This window comes from Ooceraea biroi, chromosome 12 (assembly GCF_003672135.1).
Source record: "Ooceraea biroi isolate clonal line C1 chromosome 12, Obir_v5.4, whole genome shotgun sequence".
Lineage (NCBI taxonomy): Eukaryota > Metazoa > Arthropoda > Insecta > Hymenoptera > Formicidae > Ooceraea > Ooceraea biroi.
This window is the reverse complement of record NC_039517.1, coordinates 7,907,431-7,916,505: the sequence shown is the minus strand read 5'-3', so window position 1 is coordinate 7,916,505 and position 9,075 is coordinate 7,907,431. Positions and strand designations below refer to the sequence as shown.

The window sequence follows — 9,075 nt, the reverse complement described above, 5'->3', positions numbered from 1 at the left end:
AGAATCGCGACTGAACTTCTCTATTCTCACTAATCGATATATGTATATAGAGGCTTTTTTCATCTTTCCTTCGTGTTTATTCAACTGCTGTTCTCGAGGAAGCTCTAGCAACAATGGGACAGATCAATATTTGCCCGTATATCGTGAAAAATTGTCAACAACAAACATCGTGTTTATTATGTCCTTATGACAGGTATATAAAGAAATTTTAGCTCAAATACAAATTAAATTTCTTACAGCAAAAGTAACGCGCTGAATAAAAGTCTAAATCATCCAAAGTATATCGTATAATTTCAGCCATGAAATTATACAGGGTGTCCCGGGTTTTAACCGACAAACTGCGGGAGCATATTCTACTAGTGGAAATAAGAAAAAATTCTTATATCGAGTTTGCTTAGAAATGCTTTATTACAAAGTTATAAACCAATATTGAAAAGAAATATCAGATAAGTAACAACGGATTTTTTCACAAAAATAAAAATTATCTACGCAATGATTTAGTGACGCATTTCAAAATGTTGTCCTTGCACATCGATACAAGCTACACATCGACGTAGTACAGAATTTGTTACGGTACGACATTCCTGAAAATTTTGTTGCATCTCAGTAACTGAATTAGTAATTCGTTGCTTTAAATCTATCTGGTACTCTCCTGCTAGGAAATCTACGTTGATACTCTCGTACGGCAGCTCGTGCATTTCCGTCACAGAATCCGTACACGAAATGAATATCAGTGTATTCCTCATTTGAAAACACTTTTGGCATTCTGATAGTAATTGCTAGTTGACACGACGATTGAAATCTAACAGCTACTGTTGTGAAAGTAACAATCATACTGAATCGTTTCAACATAGTGAACATGAATACATGTGAATACACATAACATAAACATCTTCGACCTTCCAAATTCTACACTATGTTCCGTTGTTACTTATCTCATATTTCTTTTCAATATTGGTTTATAACTTTGTAATAAAGCATTTCTAAGCAAACTCGATATAAGAATTTTTTCTTATTTCCACTAGTAGAATATGCTCCCGCAGTTTGTCGGTTAAAACCCGGAACACCCTGTATAACCAAAATTTTGATAAATCAATTATAACACAGAGAATGAGATTAAGAGACGGCAATATATTAACTTTTAATGTACGACTTGCCGGAGAGAAGAATCTTTAGAGCGACTAAATGATTCAAAGCTTCTTGAACAGTCCAGTGATATTACCGAGTCTTTATAGTGGGTACAAATAAGTAGATACTAGCGCTTTACTAAATTACTTGCGAATTGCTGCAAACAAAATTCTGCGTTTTCTTCGAAAATTCCGCAGTTGCTGTTTTCAAATAACGCGCCGGAAAAGAACAGTCCCAGAACAACGCCAGGAATAACCAGCTGGAGAGCGCGAGAGTTTACGCGGCGCGAGTTAAAGAACTAACACTGATCAATATTTGACGGCAAAGTCGCCAAGTAGTAATTCCAGATGAAATCAAAGTCAAACATTACCGTCGCGGCAAGGTAAGCTCCATGGAAGGATACCTGGTATTGGTCGGTCGGTCGGTCGGTCGATCGGTCCCCCAGCTTCCAATCGGATGGAAACGAAGCGCGTTCAGGCAGATTTAAGCGCACGAGCTAGCCTGGACCAATCAGCAGGACCTCTGCGAGTCCGCCGCCGCGCGGATCTCCCCTTGGGCTTTCGGTTTGCGGCCTGCGGTCTGCGAACCGCGATATTGAACATTGTGAACTATGAGACATGCCGGGGCCACGATAATAGAACGATACCTGTTCCCGTACGTATGAAAAAGCCGGAGACTGATCGAGAACGGTTAATAGCCTTCTTACTCTGTCTCTCTGAACGGGCGATTATTCTTGAAAAGGGTCGCGCTCTATTCCCTTGCGAAATGACGTTGCTAATGAAATGCTATGAAAAAGAACAGCGGAAAGTTTGCGTGGTTCGTATGTTTGTTAACGTTCTGCGTTAACGTGCGAGTATATTTGCGAAATAAAATGCGAGGCTGCTCGAACGCGCTTCGCGTAATACCTCTAATTAATCGATGCGGGAGCGAACGAAGCAGAGAAAGAGGGAGACCCTGTGCGAGTTCATGAAGCGTAATAATCGTTATCCGCGGATTTACGATGCTTTTAATTGTAGGTGTACAAAAGGTATACGCGTATCGTAACAATAGCGAGCTATCGTTTCACTGTTACGTGTGTTACGTTACGAAACATGGACTGTTTCATTTGACTGAAACATGGCAGACATGCCAGCACGCTGTTTCTATTGTTTTTCGAAATTGTATTCAATATTAAATTCAATATTAATATAAGTTATATTAATAAAAATTTATTATACTAATATATATCATCTTTTCTCTGCTATTTATTTTCCCGATTCCTTGATGTACGAATCATGATTATTTCATATCTGCGAAACAAGTTTTGCAATACTTTTGCGAAGATTATTTTGTGCGTGCAAGCTGAAATACCTCTCACATAATTTTCGTTTTACAACAGCATTATCGACCTTCGTTTTCTTTTAAAGCAAATGTAATTAGACATTTTGTGGAAAATCGGAATCATAGATTTAGATCATTCGCAGCGGCGAAGAGATTTTCACCTCTGACGATTACTCGGAAAGGATAAGAAACGTAGTAACACACTGCCGGGGACAGCAACAAGCTACTTACCGATAGCAGCGGCGTCGACTTTTCTTCCGCCAGTAACTCATCCCGAATCAATTGGCCGATGTCTCGAGAAAAGCAGAATATTGGAAATGGCGGCAACGGTGGCGGCGAGGGGCGAGGGGCGGGGACGGAACAGTCTGGCTGATTATCCGATTATCCGGTTCTCCGGAACATTTGCAATTTACGTCTCAGAGTCCCACCCTTCTTCCCTCCGGGAAGAGAAGGTCGGCTTTGCTTCCGTCTCTCTATTCCACTTCATCGTTCTCATCCCTCGTATCGACTAGTCGTAGGAATTTTCGTTTCCATCTCGCAGAAGTCGTCCTTGCGTTTCTTCCTGTCGCGTGGATCCACGATGAAAAGGGTCCTCCTCTTGGATCACGGGTGGCTGCCATAGCTGAGCTACGTGTGAGCCGGAAGATTAATCCTCGAGCGGAGACTCGCTCACCGGGTCTGCAGGCGCAAATCCTATTAACATAATAGAGATGACCTAATTAAAGATCGCTTACGCCCAATGTGTCGCGTCTTCTTTGAAAAGATATCCGCCGGAGGGATTTGACGGTTAATCCCCTCGCGACATTTTCCATTAAAATCTCTCGAATGTAGCACGCGCGTGCGAGCTTACGCCGGACGCTTTAATGGCCGGCTTACTGATCGATGGCACGTATTTTATCCGGCCTGAAAATGCATACGATGTAACGGGAGAGAGTCTCGTCAAGATTCACCGGGTATCCTTTCAATCAGGAATTTGCTGACGTATCTCTCTTTAAGGTATAGATGTTCCCTTAAGAAAGATTTGATGGCGCGCCATCATTTACCGCAAGTTTACAAACGAGTACTTTGCAATCAAGAAATTGGATTTTAGCATCCTTGAGTCTTGAAATCGAGTCAAATATGTACTTTCAGCTATTTATTCAGTCCATGCCATTTAGCTTTCAATCTTAACTGTGTGGTTAAATACGTCATTTTCTATATTTACACTCCCAACGAATGCCTACAGTTTCGCGAAGAAGTTTGTAACTGCAAAATTGTAGAAAATAGAACCATGATATTTTCGGATTGAAACAGTCGATATCAATTCTCAAGACTCAGAAATTTCAATCTTTAGACCTTATCGCATCTGCTTCGCAAAAATAAAGAAAATAATCTCCATCATTTCCAGTTAAAGAGATAATAAGGGAAAAATAAGGGTAAATCGCACTTCAAAATTTCGAGAGCGCTTTCTCTCCGTCGACTACAAAATGGCAGTTTCGTCGTCGTTGGCTTCGTCATTTTCACTTGTTAACTTCGCGACTTGGAGAACGCGACTCGACGCGTCGAGTCGCTGATTATTCATCACTGCAACCCCGGCGGACCGACAGAGAAAGAGAGAAAGAGAGAGAGAGAGAGAGAGAGAGAGAGAGAGAGAGGATGGTTTTCGCAGGAGGGCAACGACGGCGGACACGACGCCGTTCTGAGATGGGTTGAGGCGTCGAGCGGAATGGAGAGAACGGAAAGAGGGAGGATCGCGCGAGAGGACCGGGTGAACCAGGACGATGGCGTATTCCATGTTCCCTCGTGTCACTGATTATTCCATTTACGAGCCGTGCTGCGTGATTCTGAATAGCGGTACACACCGCGCGAACCCGCCACTGGGTTTTGCCCTTCGCGTCCCAGTTCCTCACCCTCAGCCGAGCACGTTGTCATCGCATCAGCCACCCTGCCCTCGCTCTCTCATGCCTCTCTCTCACTCTCTTTCTCTTTCTCTCATCCCTTCAAAACCCCACGAGCCCGAAGCCGTAGTTCATCACGGAGAGAAGATGCCGCGTCCGAATCGGAAATCGATTCAATCTGCGCGAACCGTGTCGGGGATGGCGGCGCCGGCGGTGGTGGTTTTGAATCGCGGAGCGATATCGCCGAAAAATAGCCGAGCCGATGCACGCGGAGAGGTGCACCGTGCACTTTCACGGAAGCCAGACACAGGGACCGCGATCGGCGTTCAGTATGAGCGACGCAGTCGAAGCGGAATGTTTGCCCGACGTGGACGGATCCGATTCCCGATCACGCGACGACGACTCTGTTCCAATGAAGTTCAGTTGCCGTCGATCTGATGCATAATAAAAATTCCGCGATATCGTTTCATAAAGGAGGAGTGCATCGGGGTGAACCGTCGCGGTGAACCATCGCGGTTCGCGTTACGATTCACGATCTCCATCGTACATTACAGAACTGCATTCCTCTAGAATGTGCTTTCGCGACTCGCTCGTTAAATATCCGATCGGTGTGAGCACGAAATTCGGAATACGATGTCGAGGCTCGCTACGTTATACGCCGACAACCAACAACCGTTGCAGTCTCCATCGAGCTTGCTCGTTTGCATTACATCCGCCGCTATCTGAATCACGGCTCCGCTGCAACGGTGGAAAAAGGAAGATTCAGCCGCTAACCAGTTTCGACGCCACGATCAAGCCTTAGATACGTATCGCGGCGAACATTATGGAGATGCGAGAGATCGAGCGCTTTGGGGAAGCTCGAGGTGGCATCTCCCTCCCCCTCTGGCTCTTCGAGGAGCGTATACATGCCGACGGAATAAAAAATTCTGCGAGGGCAGCAGAGCAGCGTCCCTGTACCGCTATCGAGCATCCCGCACGTCCGCAAACACGTAGAGATCGCCGTGCTTGCGCATGCAGATTTTGCAGGTGCAGCGAGCGGGCCCGCGCCAAAGGGGAAGCATACCTGAATTAGTCGGCCGAGCGAGAGGACCAGACACGACGCGCTGGGGAACGCGAGAAGGGTGCTCCTGTCCTTATTCATGCATAAAATCCATATTCTTCGGTGGAGACAACGTGCCCCGCTCGCGAGAAAGCGACGACGTAGCGGGACGCTGCCGAGGCAACCCCTTTCGATCCCGCTGCGGCTTCGCGTCACCCCCGCACGATTGCACGATACGAAGGAAACCCCCCACGACCATTTAGGGAGAACGGACAGACCTTTGTCAGAAATTAAACATTGCAGAATAAAAAGAGAAGAACGGAGGAAGAGAAAGAGAAGCAAGAAATATGAAGCAACAAATAGAAACTTGAAAATATAACTGTTTTATTTAAAAGAATATAACTTCGAATTTTATGTTTTTATATTGTGTTCAGAAACTGGTCGTAACGTGCCATAAAATTGGCCGTTTGACTTGGGAAGAGAAATGTAACGGGAAATAACTTTGCTCTCTCTTCCCTGGAGATATCAAGAACTGTTCAAAATTTTGTCATCGGCGCTGCGAAAGCTGTCGGGAGGTTTTCTAGCGCGATTTCGTTTTACTGGCAAGCGATTAAACACCATATCACCTCCAGGATGCAATAATCTTACTTTACGGGATACTCTGTTCCCGCCTGGACTCGGATGACGGGCGTTCGCGCGCTCGTAACGGTGATTACTTTATAATTGGATCAATGAGCCACTCTTGTGATCAGTGCGACCGTTGAATTTTATTGCGCGCTTTAATGGCGAGTCCGCGAGTTGCGGTCTCACGAACAGCGCCCACGGGCGGCGTTTCAACTTCGCTGATTAATCGAGCGGCACATGAAAACGAAATATATTTAACATATCCCGCGAAAGCTAGTCGCGTGCAATTATTCAACGATGGTCTCTCTGGTTGCATTAATGAACCGAGAGAACGTTACGCTGTCCTCGCAATCCTCGCTGCGTCGGCAAAGGACCAGTTACGCATTTCATTCCGTTGTAATATCGCCAATAATTAACGCAATTAGTAAGCGTCCGCTAATGAAATATACAGGACAATGCATACGGAGCAAAATCCAGGTGACTTGCTCGGCAGATACGCAAAATACATTAATGTAACGAACGCATCATGGATCAATACTGATCGCTCGACCTCGATACTAACAATAAGTGGTTATTCCGGTACATGTTGTTGATACTGGGACAAAACAGTCAAAATTATCGAGAATAGAGCTCCTTCAATAGGTGCAGAAGAGAATGTAGAACAAACGTGTTAAATATTCTACATTCTCCACATCTCATCCTATCTGTAGTTCCTCGGCAAGCAAAAGGAAAACTTTCCTTTCGTTTCCTCGCGCGTAACGAAATATTGTTTTATCTGAGAAAATATTGATGTGCACCAGTATACACTGCTCTCAAATCGACCTTAAATCCGTCAAAGAACCTACGAGCGAAGGGAAAGTACACGATACGCGAACGGAGAGAGGAAGGAGAGGAACCAATATAACACGAAGGATATTACAAAGTTCAGCGCAACGCGACAAACCGACAAAAAAGAATGCGAATGCGGACGCGGCGATATCGGAGCAGTGCAGCACACGTCGCGGGAACTTGGCGACTTTATGAGGAGAGCCCGTCTAATCGTCCGATACGGGATTCCGGACGACTTTATTATTAGAAAAGTTCGCGGACGGCGCACGATATCCGGCGCGAACCAGTGCGGATTATCATGGTTATCGACTTCGCGGCTTCGGTGGCGGCGATCGAAGACGAGGGGAGCTTCGCTCGGCCCATTACGGCTTACGCCGTCCGAGTAACAAGATATTGAATTTCCGGCGCGGTTGCGAGAACCGACCGACAACCTGCCTTCCTTCTCTTTCCCTCTCTTTCTCTTCGAAGCAAGATTTCATGCCCTGGGATACCTATAATGGAGCGCGTTTACGCGTCTCAGAACGCCCATATTTTAGAGTGCTCGGGAGAGAGAGAGAGAAAGAGAGAGGAAAAGAGAGGCGCCGGCGGAGGCTATACACGCGTATACCTCTTTAACAAACGCCCATTTTCAGACAATGAATATTTTAGCGCGCCCATGAAAGCCCGCTTGAGCCTGCTTTTTTTTGTGCCTGGCCGTTCTCGTCACAAAGGGCGTCGTCATCGTCGCCCTATATGCGCGTACGTGTATATACGTGCAGGCGTGTGTATGTGTATGCATGTATGCGTCCTGACACCCCTAGGCTCCTTGACCATTCAAGGAATGGTCTGCTCTAACTGCATCAAGTAACACTATTCTCCGCGTGCACGAGTATATCCTTTGTCCTCCTGGTTGAAGGACTCACTTCTCCCTTGCGACATCGTGGAATTGCGATTCATCTCGAGATGAAGGGAGAAGAAAGCCCTTGGCTTGGAGGCTGGACCAAAGGGATCCCTTCTTTGTGCTGGCGATAACAAGCTATCCGAAATTGTTATAAAATCGAGATCAGTTTAATATTTGTGCGAAAAGGTTGTGAATATAAAAATATTGGATGAATATTAAATTAAACTATACCCGCGATATCGATTGATATGAATGGAACTGATAACGCAGATGGCAGTGCTAGTGAATTCTGGACTTCTTTATCTGCGAACGATACGAATGAAGAAAATATTACGAGGCTAGTCTGCGCTATCAAGGCATGATATGCATTATCGAAGGTTGTGAATGTGTTAAATTATTAAAAAATCAAAATTATGTGGGATAATATTTTCAAATCCGATTTATATTAACTATTAGAGTTAGTACTTAGCCATTACAATCGAGATTAAAAGATACTGTATTATCTTTCGTAGATAAAATAGAAAAAAAAATAGTAACAACTATCAAAAATATTTTTTTAACGTTCCAATTTATTAATAAAACTCTATGCATGGTATTAATCGTGTTTCATTTTGTATAAACACTTCCTGTAGCTTGTTATAATATATATAAAACAAAATCTCCTATATGTGATGTAAATGTAAATCTCTAATTAATATGGGAAATTCAATTATAATATATAACATGATTTTGTATATTTAATTCATGACATTACAATCATTAATGTATAGTGTAAATCTGTTTCGAGCATAATGAAATATATATAATGAAATAATTATTCATTTACGTGGTTTTACTTGGAAATTATTAACTGCTGTAATAGAGGTTAGAAGCAATAAAAGTTATAACTGCATTTTCGCGTTTGCTTCCATAGTATAATGATGCCTTTGTTATTCCGCAAAGTTGTTTGCGATAATTTACAATCGAAACAATGTACCGCGCGCCCCATTTACTCGGAACGGAACTTTCCAGCGGGATGTTATTTCCGTCCAGCTTATAACTTCGGTCTCGAAGGCGCGACGATAAATAAAAAAAGAACCGAGTACAGTTCCTAAAACCGAGTGGAAAAAATTTACGCGCCGGTATCGCACGAGTGAATATTCTAGCGAGCGCGCTTTCCGGACAAAAACGAAAATTCGGAGGCGAGGGATAAAAATCGGCGGCGGTGCGACCATTGTCCAGCTGTCCGGTAATGGACGACCCTCTTTTGGCTCGAGCTAATAATACCGAATTGATCCGGGACGTTTTGGCGATTATGTTTCACGGCGATGCTTTCCACGCGCGCGTGCACACTCGCTTGCCTTTTATACATTACAGACGGTCGAAAAACCCAACTTTTT

The 9,075-nt window shown here is 44.3% G+C and overlaps 1 long non-coding RNA gene across 1 annotated transcript in view; it reads right to left on the bottom strand.

Annotated features, from left to right (window-relative positions):
• Nucleotides 1-2,388: 2,388 nt before the first annotated feature.
• The window catches only part of LOC105284241, a 48,459-nt gene continuing 41,772 nt past the window's right edge, over nt 2,389-9,075 (bottom strand). Inside the window, exon 4 of the long non-coding RNA XR_002193650.2 lies at nt 2,389-3,141. This is a non-coding gene — a long non-coding RNA (uncharacterized LOC105284241). The remainder of the gene's footprint in view (nt 3,142-9,075) is intronic.